The 15,177-nt window shown below is 39.2% G+C and overlaps 1 pseudogene; it reads left to right on the forward strand.

The window, feature by feature from the left end:
• The first annotated feature begins 4,894 nt into the window (after window positions 1-4,894).
• On the forward strand, window positions 4,895-5,613 carry LOC131910489 (proteasome subunit beta type-3-like; annotated as a pseudogene).
• Window positions 5,614-15,177: the final 9,564 nt, after the last annotated feature.

Consider the following 15,177-nt stretch of genomic DNA (forward strand, 5'->3'; position numbering starts at 1 on the left):
CCAGGAAGCAGAGTGTCACAGTGACCATATCACCACTACAGGACAATGTGTCTCTAATGTGGTTGTATCATTAAGCTGGGCTGCTCGGTTCTTTGAAATTGTATAATGCTGTCATTCTCATAGTCTAAAAAGAAAGGAGTGCATGTTCAGTTCTGCATCCCATGGGCGAGGCACAGCGCTTACTACGTTGAATGAAGAACACAATGTAGGTAGTGCTCCCTGGATGTATGCCCTTCGTCCATCTGCTTCGAAGTTTCTGTTTGCTTAGGCCATGGGCTGCAATGGTGAATAAGACATGTGTTTTGCCTCAAGGGAAATGAGCACTCCATTACAGGTTCACCTTGAGTGTGTTCACAGCGGGGACATGGAGAGGGGCAGAACTAGGGCAGGAGGTAGTATTTGCTATCTTAAATTATTTATCTCTAAGATTGAGACCTAAGGTTCAGATAACCCATAAATAGACCCACACAACAGCTGATTTTTGATAAAGATGAATAAGGGTTAGTTTTTTCAAAAACAGTGCTGGGAATCTTAGTGATAGCACCAAGAGCAAATTTATAGAATCATAAATTAGTTCTTATAAAAATTAAAAAAAAGTTTATACTGCAGAATATTTCAGGAGTGTAAAACAAAGTAAAGACTAGGAAAAATATTTGCAAACCAACTCTCTGACAAAGGACTGGCATCTAAAATGTATAAAGAATTTCCAAAACTTAGCTGTTAGGGGCAGTCCAACTAGAAACTGGAAAAGATGAGGTGGATGTTGGGGTGGGCCAAGTCACAGTCCCGGTCGTGGGCCTGGGTGTCAGCTGGACTGGTCAGCCTGCCAGCTTTCTTCCATTGCCACATCTCCCTCTCACTCCCTCTACCTCCCTCATTGCTCCTGACACTCCAGCACTGCCTTGGCTAGCCCATCCAGTTTGGCCTGTTCTGCTCTCAGGCCCTCGGTCTGGCTCACCCACACTCACACCACCAGGGCCAGCTCCACTGCCCTGCCTCAGCAAGGTGCCAGGTCCTCTCTCTGAACTGCTGTAGGGGGCAGACAGGGGAGAGTGGTCAGCTCGCCTGCTCTCACACCCCCAGGGCTGGCTCATTGGTGCCCCTGACAGCTAGGTTAGCTCTAGTGCGGTGCCCTGGCAGGCTGCAGGGTCCGCTTCCTGTGTGCTGCAGCTGGTGAAGAGCAGGGCTAGTTCTCTGAGGATCATGATCCCTGGATCAGCTCTCTCATCTGCCACAGGTAGCAAGTGGTGGGTTGGGGGAGGCATCTTTCCCTCATCAATACCACCACAGGGCAAACAAGACAGGCGGCAGAGTCAGCTCACCTACTCGCACGCCCTCAGCGTTGGCTCTTCTGTGACACAGCCATCAGGGTCAGCTCTAGTGTACTGCCCAGGCTTGACTGACGCAGGGTCTGTTTTCCTGGGTGCTGCAGCAGATCCACCTCATCTATGAGCTGTTACAGCATGCGGAGGGGACAAACCTACAGATCCAGAACTGCAGGATCTCCATGACACAGGACAATAGCGGGAAGTCCCTAGGGGAGCTCAGGTGAGGGCCCAATGCCGATGGTGTGACAGAGGACAGAGGCCTCCAACCAGAGAGATGATTCATGGCAATGAGAACACTTGCAAATGAAGGTGAAAGGACAGAAGAGTGAAATGTGTGAGTGTGACTCACCGGGTCACACCACAGCTTTCACAACCAATACAACAAGATTCCTTTTTTTTTTTCCCCTTTCTTCTTTCTTGTTCTGCTTTGTTTGTTTGTTTTTGTTTTTGTTTTTTTCTTTTAAATTTTGTTTTGCTTTGGGAGGAAGGTTACAAGGGCTGAGGACAGATGGAAGGGGAGATGAGCAGGATTGGGATGCATGGTGTGAAACCCACAAAGAATCAATAAAAATTAATAAAAAAATTAGAAAAGACATGTTATTTTACTGAAGAGGATATATAGATGACAAATTAGCATCGGGGCTGATGAGATGACTCAGGAGTTAAGATCTCTTACTGCTTTCTCAGAGAAGACTGCTTTCCAGCACCCATGTCAGGTGGTTCACAACTTCCAGTACCTCCAGCTGCAGGGACTCTGACACCCTCATCTGGCTTCCATGGACATGTTTTCTCTCTCTCTCTCTCTCTCTCTCTCTCTCTCTCTCTCTCTCTCTCTCATAACAAAGCACATTTAAATAAAAAAAGATGTCCAGCATATTAACTGTTGAGGAAATTCAAACTACAGTGAGATATAACCAGACATCTAGGAGAACGGCTAAAGTAAAAAGTAGTGATCATAGCAAGGATAAAGGGAACCTGAACCTGTCGTTTATACTTTGTTGGTAGGCATGTAAAATGTTACAGTCACTTTGGGAACCAGCTTAATACTTTCTTAGAAAACTAAACATGTAACTAGCATACAATCCAGAAACTATATCCTTGTATATAAATCCTTGAGGAAATGAAATTTATGTCTGTGAAAACCTGTGCATGGATGTTCTTAGCATCTTTACTCATAATAGCTCTAAACAAATTAGCTGAGATGTTCTTCAATGAATGAATGGTTAAACAAACTGTTACATATCCACTATGGAATACCACTCAACAAGAAAATAGCAATGATCTATTTGTGTGGACAGTGATGTAGTAGAGAAAGTCTCCAGGGAGGCTTAATGATTAAAAGCCAGTCCAAAAAGCTTACATGATTTATGATTCTTTTTATACATCTTTAAAAATTGACTAGAAATGGAGAATAGATTAGTGATTGTTGGGGGTGGCAGGGGAGAGGAAGTAAGTAGGTCTGTTTGTTCAGAGACAATATAAAGGATGCTTGTGGTTATAGACTGTTTCACCTCTTGACATTGATAATAGTTACATAAGTCTATACCTATGGCAAAATTCCACAAAACATCTGTGTACACACACACACACACACACACACACACACACACACACACACACGGACATACACCCCTACATTCAAATTTTAAAAGCTAGGGAAATCTGAGTAAGATGGGCGCCTTATATCAGTGTCCATGTCCTAATGGTGATATTGTACCATAAGATGTTATTGTGGGTGGGGTAATTGAGTCAGGGATACATGTGATAGCTCTATGATACTTTTTTACAATGTAAATCTATAATTATCTTAAAAGTTTAATTAAGAAATTTAGTTAACTGCTTACAGGGTTATGTAGAGTTTATGTTTGCATAAATTTCATAATTAAAATGATGCACTAAATCATGACTGCAAACTACAGTGGTGCTTCTGGCGTTGTAGTTGATGAATTCTCATTAACCTGCTGTAGGACAAAGGACTCATTACCCAAAAGCACATCAGTGGCTTTCAAATAAGATAGACTGAAACTTCAGGTTTGAACTGTTTGCTATGCAGATGGGAGTTCTGACTCTCAAACAAACAAACAACCCATCCAAAAAATTTAAAAAAAGAAAGAAAAGAAAAATCTGACCCTGTAAAGAGAACCTATTTGTGTATTTGTCTATAAACTTGGGCCCACCTCGCATAGAATGATGTGTGAATGCAGATAAAAGTTGCTGCCCTATTGGGCACATGTGTGAAGACAGCCTTGTTAGCTTAGTGTTTTGTAGCATCATTCACCTTTCTGTGAAAAGAAATACCATGTAAAAGCAATAAATCAAGAATACTTTTGTCAATTTCAAATAAAATGGGTTTCAAAGCAAAGAAAATCCCTTGAAACAAAGCGGAAGCTTATATGGTAATAAAAGGGTAAGCCCACTGAAAACTTATAACTGCCCTGAATGTTTATGCATCAACCAATAGAAATAAAAAATATATGAAGCAAAACTTGACGTACATGAAATGAAAAACAAATTAGACTGCATTCACCACTCGGGCCTTAACCACTTCACTCTCACTGATTTATACAATTTCGAGATTGAAATTCATTAGAGATAATAGAATAATTAAATACCATCAACCAATAGGGTCTAATTGACATGTAAAAAGTTTCCCAGACACACGTATTTTTCAAGTTCTTTGGAACATTCACTAATATGGAACATATTCCAGGCTATTCATCAAAGTGCAGGAAATGTAAAACAATTGAAATTATATAGAATGTGTTAACTGACCACAATGGTGTTGAAATAGAAATCAACAATAGAACAATGATAAGACAGTCTCCTAGCATTCAGAAATTAAAGAACACACTTGTAGTGCATGCATCAAAGAAAAGGTCTAAAAGAAAACCTAAGGAAGGAAATGGAAACATAGCATTCTGAGATACATACGATGCAGCTAAGGCACTGCTGACAGGAAAATTTATAGAACACTTAGTATTTACATGTATTTGGAGTAGCTCTAAAATTTCTACATTAGAAAGGAAGAAAGCATCAACTCAATAATAAAGTTCTTTTTCTTAGAATCTAGAAAAGGTGGGATTAGAAATGTGGCTCTGTCTAGGTCACTAGTAAGTGTAAAGCCCTGGATGTGAGCCTCAGCACTTCAAAAACAATCAACCAATCAACTAACTAGCCAACCAACCAACTAACAGCCGATCGATCAACCAATCAGCTGGCCAACAAACCAACCAAACAATTAGCTGGCCAACCAACAAACCAATCTGCTAAAAAACAAAACAAAACAACAACAACAACAAAAACAAAAACAAGTAACCTACCAACTGACCAGCCTTCTTCTGAACTAACCAACAAACCAGCTAACTAACTTGCCAATCAGCCAACCAATCAACCAACTAACTGTTCAACCAACCAACCAGGCAACCAACTTACTGGTCAAACAACCAACTAACCAGTCAAACAACCAACAAACCTACCAGCTTACTTACTTACTAACTAACCAGCCAACTAAAAGGCCAACCATCAAACCAACCAATCACAAGGAAAAGAAAATAAAATCTGAATTGCAGTGGCGATCGGAGTCCTACTAGAGCGCAATCATGTCTATTATGCCCTATAACGGAGGGGCCGTCATGGCCATGAAGGGCAAGAACTGTGTGGCCATCGCTGTGGACAGGTGTTTCGGAATCCAGGCCCAGATGGTGACCACGGACTTCCAGAAGATCTTTCCCATGGGTGAAGGCTCTACATAGGCCTGGCCGGGCTGGCTACCGACGTCCAGACAGTTGCCCAGCGCCTCAAGTTCTGGCTGAACCTGTATGAGCTGAAGGAAGGTCGGCAGATCAAGCCTTACACCCTCATGAGCATGGTGGCCAACCTCTTGTATGAGAAACGGTTTGGTCCCTACTATACAGAGCCTGTCATCGCTGGGTTGGACCCGAAGACCTTTAAGCCCTTCATTTGCTCTCTAGACCTCATTGGCTGCCCCATGGTGACTGATGACTTTGTAGTCAGTGGTACCTGCTCCGAACAAATGTATGGGATGTGCGAGTCTCTCTGGGAGCCCAACATGGATCCAGAACACCTGTTTGAGACCATTTCCCAAGCCATGCTGAATGCCGTGGACTGGGATGCCGTGTTGGGCATGGGCGTCATTGTTCTCATCATTGAAAAGGACAAGATCACCACCAGGACACTGAAGGCCCGGATGGACTGACCCCATGCTCTGGTCCCAGCTTTTTTTTGTTGTTTTTCTTTTTAATAAAATTGCTTTTCTTTCAAAAAAAAAAAAAAAAAAGAAAAGAAAATCCAAAACTAGGCAGAAGTGAAGGAATAAAGATTCGAGAAGAAAGTGATGAAATTAATAACAGAAAAATAGGAAATCAACAGAAGAAAATTTGGTCTTCAAAGAAAACCTGTAAGAATTAAGAACATCTTGGAAAGACTGAGAAAGACAAAAAGAATAAAACAGAAGTCATGAACATCAGAAATAGGTCATCATCACAGAATCTGCTGTCATTCAATGGACAAGGGAAACTGAACAGCTTTCCATTCATAAAACTAACACAGAAGAAATGTCTCTAGATAATTAGAAACTAGAAAAGCTCATCCAGGACAGAAAAACAACAACCAGAATAGTCCCATAATCATCTAAGAAAATAAACCTGTAACTAAAAATTTCCCTAAAAAAAAAAAAAAATACTTGGGACACACCCCCAACACCTCAGTGAGGTTGGCTCTCCTGTTTGAACCCTGTTTCCTGTCCTTCATGAAGTTTATTACAATTCATAATTGTACACTGGCGTGATTAAATGATGTACTGACAAGAATTCATTGTGCATTACCAGCATAAAGTCTAATTCCTCATAGTAATTTCATTAATAGTAGTTAAATAAATGAACAATATCTTTAGCTGAGAGAAACCCATTTGAGAAAGGTTTCTTGTTATTTTTTAGATGTTGTAAGTCAAGGCACAGTGATTAAGCCATTTGACTAAGATCATCTTGAGAAATAACTGTAAGAGTCCAGGATTATATCCCAAGTCTGTCCAATCCTAAACCTTTATTCTTTTTTCAAAGGCATATCATCTAACAATGGCAACCAAGTATTAATTAGTGCTTTTGTTGTTTTATCTTCACCATCAACTTGCCTGGATTGGAATCTCCTAGGAGACATTCCTTTGGATGTATCTGTGAAGGTGTTTCCAGAGAGGTTTCAGTGAAGGAAAGATCTACCCTGAATGTGGATAATATCAGCTGTAGGCTGGGATCTTAGATGGAATAAATATGGAAAAAGAACAGTGTTATCAGAGTGCCCCCACTCATTTGTCATTGCTTTGTGACTTAGGATGCCATGTGACCTCTACCTCACACTCCTCCACTGTGTCTTCCTGCCACTAAGGGCTGTATCCTTCTTAAACGGTTTCAGAAGAAAGTCCTTTTTCTTTTAAGTTACTACTTTATGTATTTTATCCTAGCAACAAGAAGTTCCTAGGAATCCACAAGGATGACCCCAGATTAGACTACTAGAAATAGTGGAGAGGGTGCCTGAACTGGCTTACCCTGTAATCAGGTCGGTGAATACCCTAATTGTCATCATAGAGCCTTCATCCAGTAACTGATAGAAGCAGATGCAGAGACCCACAGCCAAGCACCAGGCCGAGCTCCGGGAGTCTAGTTGAAGAGACAGAAGAGCAAGGGGCATCAAGATCATGATGGAGAAACACACAGAGACAACCAAACTCCTGGGAACTTATGAACTTTAGACAAACAGCCTTGGAGCCTCTATGGGACTGGACTAGGCCCTCTGCATAATCGAGACAGCTGTGTAGCTTGACCTACTTAAGGGACCCCCCGGCAGTAGGATCAGGATCCATTCCTGGTGCATGAGCTGGCTTTTTGGAGCCAACTACCTATGGTGGAACACCTTGTACAGCCTTGATGCAGGGGGAGGGGCTTGGACCTGCCTCTACTGAATGGACCAGGCTCTACTGACTTGCCATGGGAGGCCTTACCTTGTCAAAGGAAGGAATAGGGGTTGTGTTGGTGGGTGGGGGTAGGGGGAGGCTGGCAAGCAGGAGGAGGGAAGAGAGGGGGATCTGTGGTTGGCATGTAAAACAAATAAAAAATTTCTTAAAAACAAAAAGAACTGCCCATCATACCAAAGGGGAGATCTCTGGCAGAAAAAAAAAATTGAAAGTTTGGACTATTCAGAAATAATTTAAAGGACCAGCAATGGGGGTACTTTGTTTATGAACTAGCATTCCCTCCATTAAAATTACTTAAATAATTCTGTCAATAATAATTCAAGGTAAATTTGGAAGTAAATCAAATTTCCTACTAGAACAAGCCATGGTCTACTTGATCTCAGACCTTAATCATTAAACTCTTAATTATTAACATCCTCAAAGGTGCAGATATTTAATTACTTAGCAACTTGGTGCATATTGGGCAGACGCTACAGGTCAACGTAAGTGTTCAATAATATGTGAACTAAATTTTGTTTGTAATCAGGAAGAAAACAAAAGTATCTTAAAGTGAATGGTAGAGAAATTTTGAATATTGAATTAACCCATTTGATTCAGAGTAATCTGATAATGAGAGAAATTTTAAAATGGCAAAGATGTTATGGAGGTAGAGGCTGGTGTTAGAGGCTACCTCAAGCCTGGGGAGATGGCTCCGTAGATACAGTGCTTGCTGCACAAACACGAGGACCCTGGTTTGAATCCCCAGAACCTGCCTGCACAGCCAGACAGGGTAGTGTGGATTTACTGCAATCCCAGTGCTCAAACAGTGTGATGGGAGGCTGAGACGGGGAAGCGAGAAAAAGTTCATGAGCCAGACAGCCTGGTATATGCAGGAGTAAATAAGAGATCCCGTCTCAGACAAGGCAGAAGGAGACTGACACTGATGCAGTCCTCTGACTGCCACGTGCATGCTGAGGTGTGACTAAAACGTCCCACACCAAGTATGACTTGAAAAAGTTGTACTTATCCCCTCTCTCTTTGTAATTAGTATATCTTACAGAGGACTGCTCATTCCTCCACCCCCCAACCCCCATAGGTTTTAGCTTCTTCTGATGGGCCATTCTCAAATGAGGAATACCCTAGCTTCATGGATGAGGCAGCCAGATTCACAGGAAATTGAAAATACAGTGGATCCATCTGAGAGGCCCCAAGAATACAAAGTAGGACACTTTACCCATAGTGGTTCAAGGCCAGGGGAGTATCCAACAAGAACTGTCCCTGAACCAAAGTAAGGTGGAATTAGAAAGGTCTGCTTGCTTTACCATGTTTTCGTTCTTTAAGGACAAGGAGATTTGGCAGGCTATATTTTCAGAGAAAGCCCCATATATGTCATTTGCCTCCTTCCAAGCTCTGAAAGGGGCTTTCCCTGCTGCCTCTTCATGAGCAGGCTGCTGGGCTGACTGCTCTCCAGGTGGCAATGATGAGAGCCTCTGTGAGTGGAGTTCAAGCAGACCAGTGCACAGGACCTAAGTCCAGACTGAGGTGCCATGTCACATCTAGAGACAGTACTTCACAGTGTTTCCCCAGCTCTCTAGATCTGACATTTAGTCCACCCCCTCTTCCATTATATTCTCTGAACCTTGGGCTGTGGATGTGGGTGGAGGGTTGTTATAGATGTCCTATTAGGACTGAGCTCTCATAGTCCCTTGTTCTTAGCACTTAGACAAGTCATAACAAGTCTCTGTATTATCTGCAAAAAGAAGCTTCTCTGATCAAGGCTGAAAGCAGCACACATTTCTGGAATGAGTTGCTGACACAGCTGTGCTGAGTTAAAAGGTAGTGTTCTCAGATCCTTCCCTCTCTAGCAAGTTCAACATGGAGCTGTGTGGAAGGGAGAATGGGAACCTTGATACCGGCACCTTAGGGTTGTGGGTTTTTGGTTTTGGAGAGGGAGGTTGTAACCTGTGCATTCCAGCTTGGCCTCTTTTTAGTCCTTTATGTCTGGGCTTCCCATGCAACTTCAACTGCTCTCTCCCGAGCAGCTCCTTACCTTTAAAAAATTTATTTTAAAGAAGCACTTTACTGATTTTTAGTGATCATGTTTATTTCTCATGCATCAAAACCAGTAAAGCCTGTCATTTAAAAGGTAATTATGTCTAGCTTCCCATTGGGAGCTACTTGTAAACCATAACACAACAATAATGCGTGACAGTACTGGGGCTGGAATCCTTTACTTTTATTATAATACTATTCCTATAGTAACATGGATATTACAAACACCATTACAAAAACCTAATAAAAGCATCATGAACATATAATTCTTGTTTTATAAAATTTTCTACCTTGCAAAGCTTTTAGGAAGCAGAACATTAAAATATGTTAATGCACAAGATAGATCTAAATTTCCCTTGGGGAGAAGTGACTTTAACTGCCATTTCAGATTTTACATTTTTGCTCTAAACCAGTGATTTCATTTAAATAAAAAGATCTTATTTTCTATGATGAAAATTCAGCTGCTTCGTGTAACCCTGAAGCGTCTTGATTTATTATTGACTGTATCTCTTTCAAGGAGGATATTTTTCTCAAAGACATGCAGGAATCCTTATATTTCTTACTCTTTGGCATTTTCTATTAATCTCACCATATCTGTGTTCATGCTAGTTGGATAAAAAATTAGAAAATTGTAGTGGTTACATATTTGGATAAATACAATTGTAGGAATCAATGTATTCTGCTCACCTGAATGAGCCTGTCTATTGTTTGCCATCAGCTGTGTTAATGGATGCTTTGAAGCTTAAGAAGCATCTTTAATGGGCAAAATGAAGGATATTGTAACAGTTATTTTTCATTTGCCTCTAAAATATGTAGTTTGTCAATATGCATTTTAATAATTGTCTTAGTAAAGTATGTAAGAAAAATATTTCATTTATATTTGTTCCAAAGAAATAGCTTATGTTCATTCATATAGGCACATACACATATAACTAAATTTTTACATCTATATACACTTGAGGATATGTATGTATATGTACACACACACACACACACACACACACACACACACACACAGATATACTGTTGTGTGATTTTTCCTGGGGCTATATGAACAAATGTCTGTTTACTGAGGAAGGGTGTCAATGACAGATCAAAGAAATGATTTCACCCAAGTCTACATTGGTGAATAAGTAAGTTCATTTGGATTACTGTTCAGAGCAGGGAGAGGGGTTCCTTATAGGAGCATGGCTAACTCAAAGGCATCTAGCTGCTTCAGAGAAAAGTTCACAGCAACATGAGAGATGACACATGAAAACTGCATTCTTAGAGCTTCCTGCAAAACTTGAAGCCCCATCATAGAACTGAGTCCCCACAGACATTTGATTATTACTTTTATAATTCTGGGGAGGGGCCTTAGGAGTCTGGAAGATTTCTAAACTTCCTGAACTTACTAAGTTTCAGGACCTTCCTGAGTCTTATGAGCTTCCTTTTTCCCTTTAGGAGGAAATGTTTCAGCTCAAAAGAAATAGCAACATAACACATAGCAAAGTGTAGCTTTAGTTTATATATAGTTTTAATTTACATATTCAATTATATTTCTTGTATACTTATAATAATATATAATCTATAAAATTTACCTATATTTATAATATGTATTCATAGAATTGCAGTTGTAGCTCACACATGTTGTATAAAACTACTTTAGAAACTATTCCTGTCAGGAAATTCATGTACAGACACACAGCCAATGGTTTATAAATAATGTAATAGAGAATTTTATTTGAAAAATTGTATACCAGCTGACCTAAAAGACACAGATAAATGTTTCGTGCTTTAAGAAAGTTGAGCTGAGAGAGATGAATTATCCAAACTAATTGGAAAATGACTAATAGCAAAAGCTGTGTGCAGAAGGGAGGGGTTCAAGTGTATCTGAATATTAGGAGAAGACCCACAGTGAAGAAGCCCTTTGAGAAGTTTTGAGGGAAGGAACAGTATTTACTCAAGGATTGTGGGTTTCCAGGAAAAATCAGAATTTTAAAATGGAAGATTAACAATGTAAAGACTTTTGGGTAAAATTTGACATGTAACATGTAGAAATTAGTAAACAAACAAACAAACAAAAGGTTAAAATGTGTCAAAGAAAAGATGTGTATTATAATTTTAATTAATAAGCTGAAATCACCCTATTTAGTTATAGATAAATTTTCTGTCTTATGTATATTTTTGATCTGAGATGTAATTTTTTCAGCCATTTATGATTCTGTATCATTCATGCACTCCTCCTGACTCATGAGAACTGAGATTTCCACACGTCCTCCTTTCTCTTCTTGTCCCTTCCACACCTCTCCTTCCTCACTTCTCCTTTCTCTTTGAATGGGGCAGAGTGGTATGGTGCCAGTGTGGCCAACCAGAGTCCCAGTAGAATAAAAGTTCTGGACTATTGGTATATACCATCAGTGTATTTTCAGTGGGATGAGGCAATCCATCAGGCTTTAAGTCTTCTAGCCACATTGCATGCTTACCCATGAATTTAACTCATACTGTTTATGAACTGGGCACAACCAGGTTTACAGAGACAGACTAAAATTCAAGCTGAACTTAGACATGTATTAGTGAAATGATCCTGGTTAGTCATTCATTGTAAACCTCATGATATTAATCACAGCTAATATTCTATATCTTACATTTTTTTCTCCAATGTTTGTTTGACACTCATTACTATTTTCATATGGGGTTTAGTTTTTTCTTTGGGGAGGGGAGTACCATATTTAAAATGTATAAACCCTGGCTGCAGATTGCTTGCTAAAGCCACAACTCACAAAGACTTTACCAAATTGTGGATCAGTTTCAGTGCCATGATGATGAATGATACCAGCGATCTATTTTCTTTTCTTTTCTTTTCTTTTTTTTTTTCGCTTTTGCTTTGCTTTGCTTTGTTTTGTTTTTTCGAGACAGGGTTTCTCCATGTAGCTTTGGAGTCTGTCCTGGAACTAGCTCTGTAGACCAGATTGGCCTCGAGCTCACAAAGATCAGTCTGCCTCTGCCTCCTTAGTACTGGGATTAAAGGTATGTGCCACCACCACCTGGACCTCTTTTATTTTCAAACTGAGTTACTGGATTCCCACTATTTGTAGCCCATTTTAGATGTGGTTCTTTGTTGGTTTATTACAGTATTTAAGGTAGATATGAATTCAATTTTAACTGTAAATATTTCTCTATGAATTTTTTTTTGTTGGATAGAAATTGGTTGGAGACAAGGAAATCAAGCTGTTTAAAATGGAGAGATTAGATCCTTGGGGACCTATGAACTACAAGGATTGAAGTGAGTTTTTCAATATTTCTCATGCTTGAAATGAGACATTGAAAGACCTGATAAAACTGATGCACACATCTCACACCAGGGTTTGCCAGGCCTAGAGGGGGAAAAGCCTTCAAACTGCAGGAGTCTTGTGATTACACTTTCTTTACAGGTTCAATGGCAAGCCAGCTTTCAGCTCACTTGGTGGTGTCAGCTGAATCACTTTCCTAAGTACAACTGTCAGGTAGACCAGATGTCAGCTTTTGCATCTGTGTAGTAGATGCTTAGTTTCATTTGTTATTGGGAGATTAGTGATTCCTGTCCCTAGTTTCATTTTATTACCCAGCTTAAAAAGTATATGATACATTGTTTTCAAGGGAGACAGAGGAGAAAAAGAAAAATTCCAGCAAATTGTTTTTCTCCAATAAGCTAAGTTGTCTAGAAAAAAATTGTTTCTGAGAAGGCAATATTTCTGTCTGCTTTTTCAATTTTTCCTTCACTTGCATTGCTTTTGACATATTCTTTCTAACATCAAAATGAAAGAAGTATTTCTGTGGCCAATCTTTCACAATGAAGAGGCAACTTTTCAGAGAAAAGTTAATGCATAAATTCAATGTTTTCATATGGTTCTTATTTTTGGAGGACTTTTTAAATTAAAAACATAGTAATAGCTGGCATCATTGTCCTAACTCCTTTACACACATTATATAAATGAACCCTATATTTAACCTGTCCCACATAGTGGCTATTATTTTTTAATCATACAAGATCACTCAGGAAGGGATCATTTTTGCTTATTTTCATAATATATTATTATATTGTTTTTTATTCTGTAACAATCTATCAACTTTGTAATAAGTATTCATAAGTAAATGGAATAAATGTTCAACATACTAATATTAATCAATATTGAAAAAATATTCAAATAATTTTCAGGTTAAAGCTACAGAGTGAAATGTCTCATAGACATTTATGAAGTCAATGGATTTTAACTGTATAAGATTTGGATTATTCTAATTTTTCTGGAGTAGCTTATTGTTACTCTGGTTTCCCACCACCTCTTTCAGTTTTCTCAGAGAGATCACAGCAGCATTAAGGTTTCTCTCCTGGGTAAGTATCATTTCCTGGCATCTTGTCAAATTCCATTCAAGTTACAAATCTTGTCTGTGACCCCACTCCTAAACATCACTCTGGGGACTTACTTGTTGGTGTCAGTTATTCTAAACTTAAAATTTTCTCTGTGTTAGTATGCATTAATGTGTCCTATTTTAGATATTAAACCTACACTACAGTCCTGGGTGAGGGAACTATGCAGTTCCTCACATTGAACCAGTAAACAGGAAATCAAATGTGTTCATATGACAGTTTCTCTGTTGGTTTGAATAATGGTGGCTGCTCCAAGCTCTCCCACAGTCCACTGACAATAAACATTTTATAACACACAAAGACCAGACCAGGAGCTGTCCACTTCAAAGCAAGGCACATACTACTCATGAAATTAAACATTAATAAGAAGACTGTCAGATAATATATTTCTCACACTAAAATTACAGAACAGAGAAAAATTTTAATGGATTTTTTATTTCTTGCAAAATTTGGAAGGACTACAAAGGGAATTCTGACCTAGGGAAGAATAGAAAGAGCATGAAATGGGCAAAGGGTGTAGCTGTGTCAACCAAGTGTCCAACAACAAAACAACAAACCAAAACCAAAGAAATGTGATATGTCAGTCTGAAAAGTTAGACAACCAACTAATATGGATGAAAGCAGTGAATTATGTTTTCCTGGAGACTTACATATAAAATAGTAAATGAAATATTTCTTTAGTAAATATGGAGGCATAGAGAAATATACCATGATGGCTGGAAGATATAAGTACTAATACCTAGCTATCCATCCATTCATTACATGTATGTACTCATGAATACATCACATAATACAAGAATATAAGAAGTATAAAATAGGTTCATTCTATTAAATATCTTATTCTTTGGTTGAGGAAATTAAAAGTTACCAATAACATAAGAGAGCATTCAGTGGTATTTATGTAGACTGTGGGGTTCTGAGAAAAGGAAGGATGGACAGTGACTGTCTGATTCAGGGGAAAGGCTTACGCACCAATAATCTGATTAGTTTGCTGAAAGAAAGTTTATTAAGAGTAAGATAAAAGGTTTGCTTCATAGAAAGGAGAATTAAGAGGTACAATTGAGAAAACTCTAGAATGGATCATTCAGTATTTTTTAAATTTTTTTATTTTTTTATTTTTTTATTTTATTTATTTTTTTATTTTTTTGAGACAAGGTTTCTCTGTGTAGCTTTGCGCCTTTCCTGGATCTTGCTCTGTAGACCAGGCTGGCCTCAAAGGCTGGCCTCAAACTCACAAAGATCCGCCTGCCTCTGCCTCCTGAGTGCTGGGATTAAAGGTGTGCACCACCACCGCCCAGCTCATTCAGTATTTTAAATAAAATGAGAAAAAAATTTGTTGGCCCCCCCTTTTTTTTTCCTGAGGCGGGAGCATTGTTGTCCGAAATGGAATTTTGCTCTTCACATAAAGCTTACTCTCTGTCGAGTAAGGTTCTGTCTTGTAACAG

Source organism: Peromyscus eremicus, chromosome 5 (assembly GCF_949786415.1).
Source record: "Peromyscus eremicus chromosome 5, PerEre_H2_v1, whole genome shotgun sequence".
Classification (NCBI taxonomy): Eukaryota; Metazoa; Chordata; class Mammalia; order Rodentia; family Cricetidae; genus Peromyscus; species Peromyscus eremicus.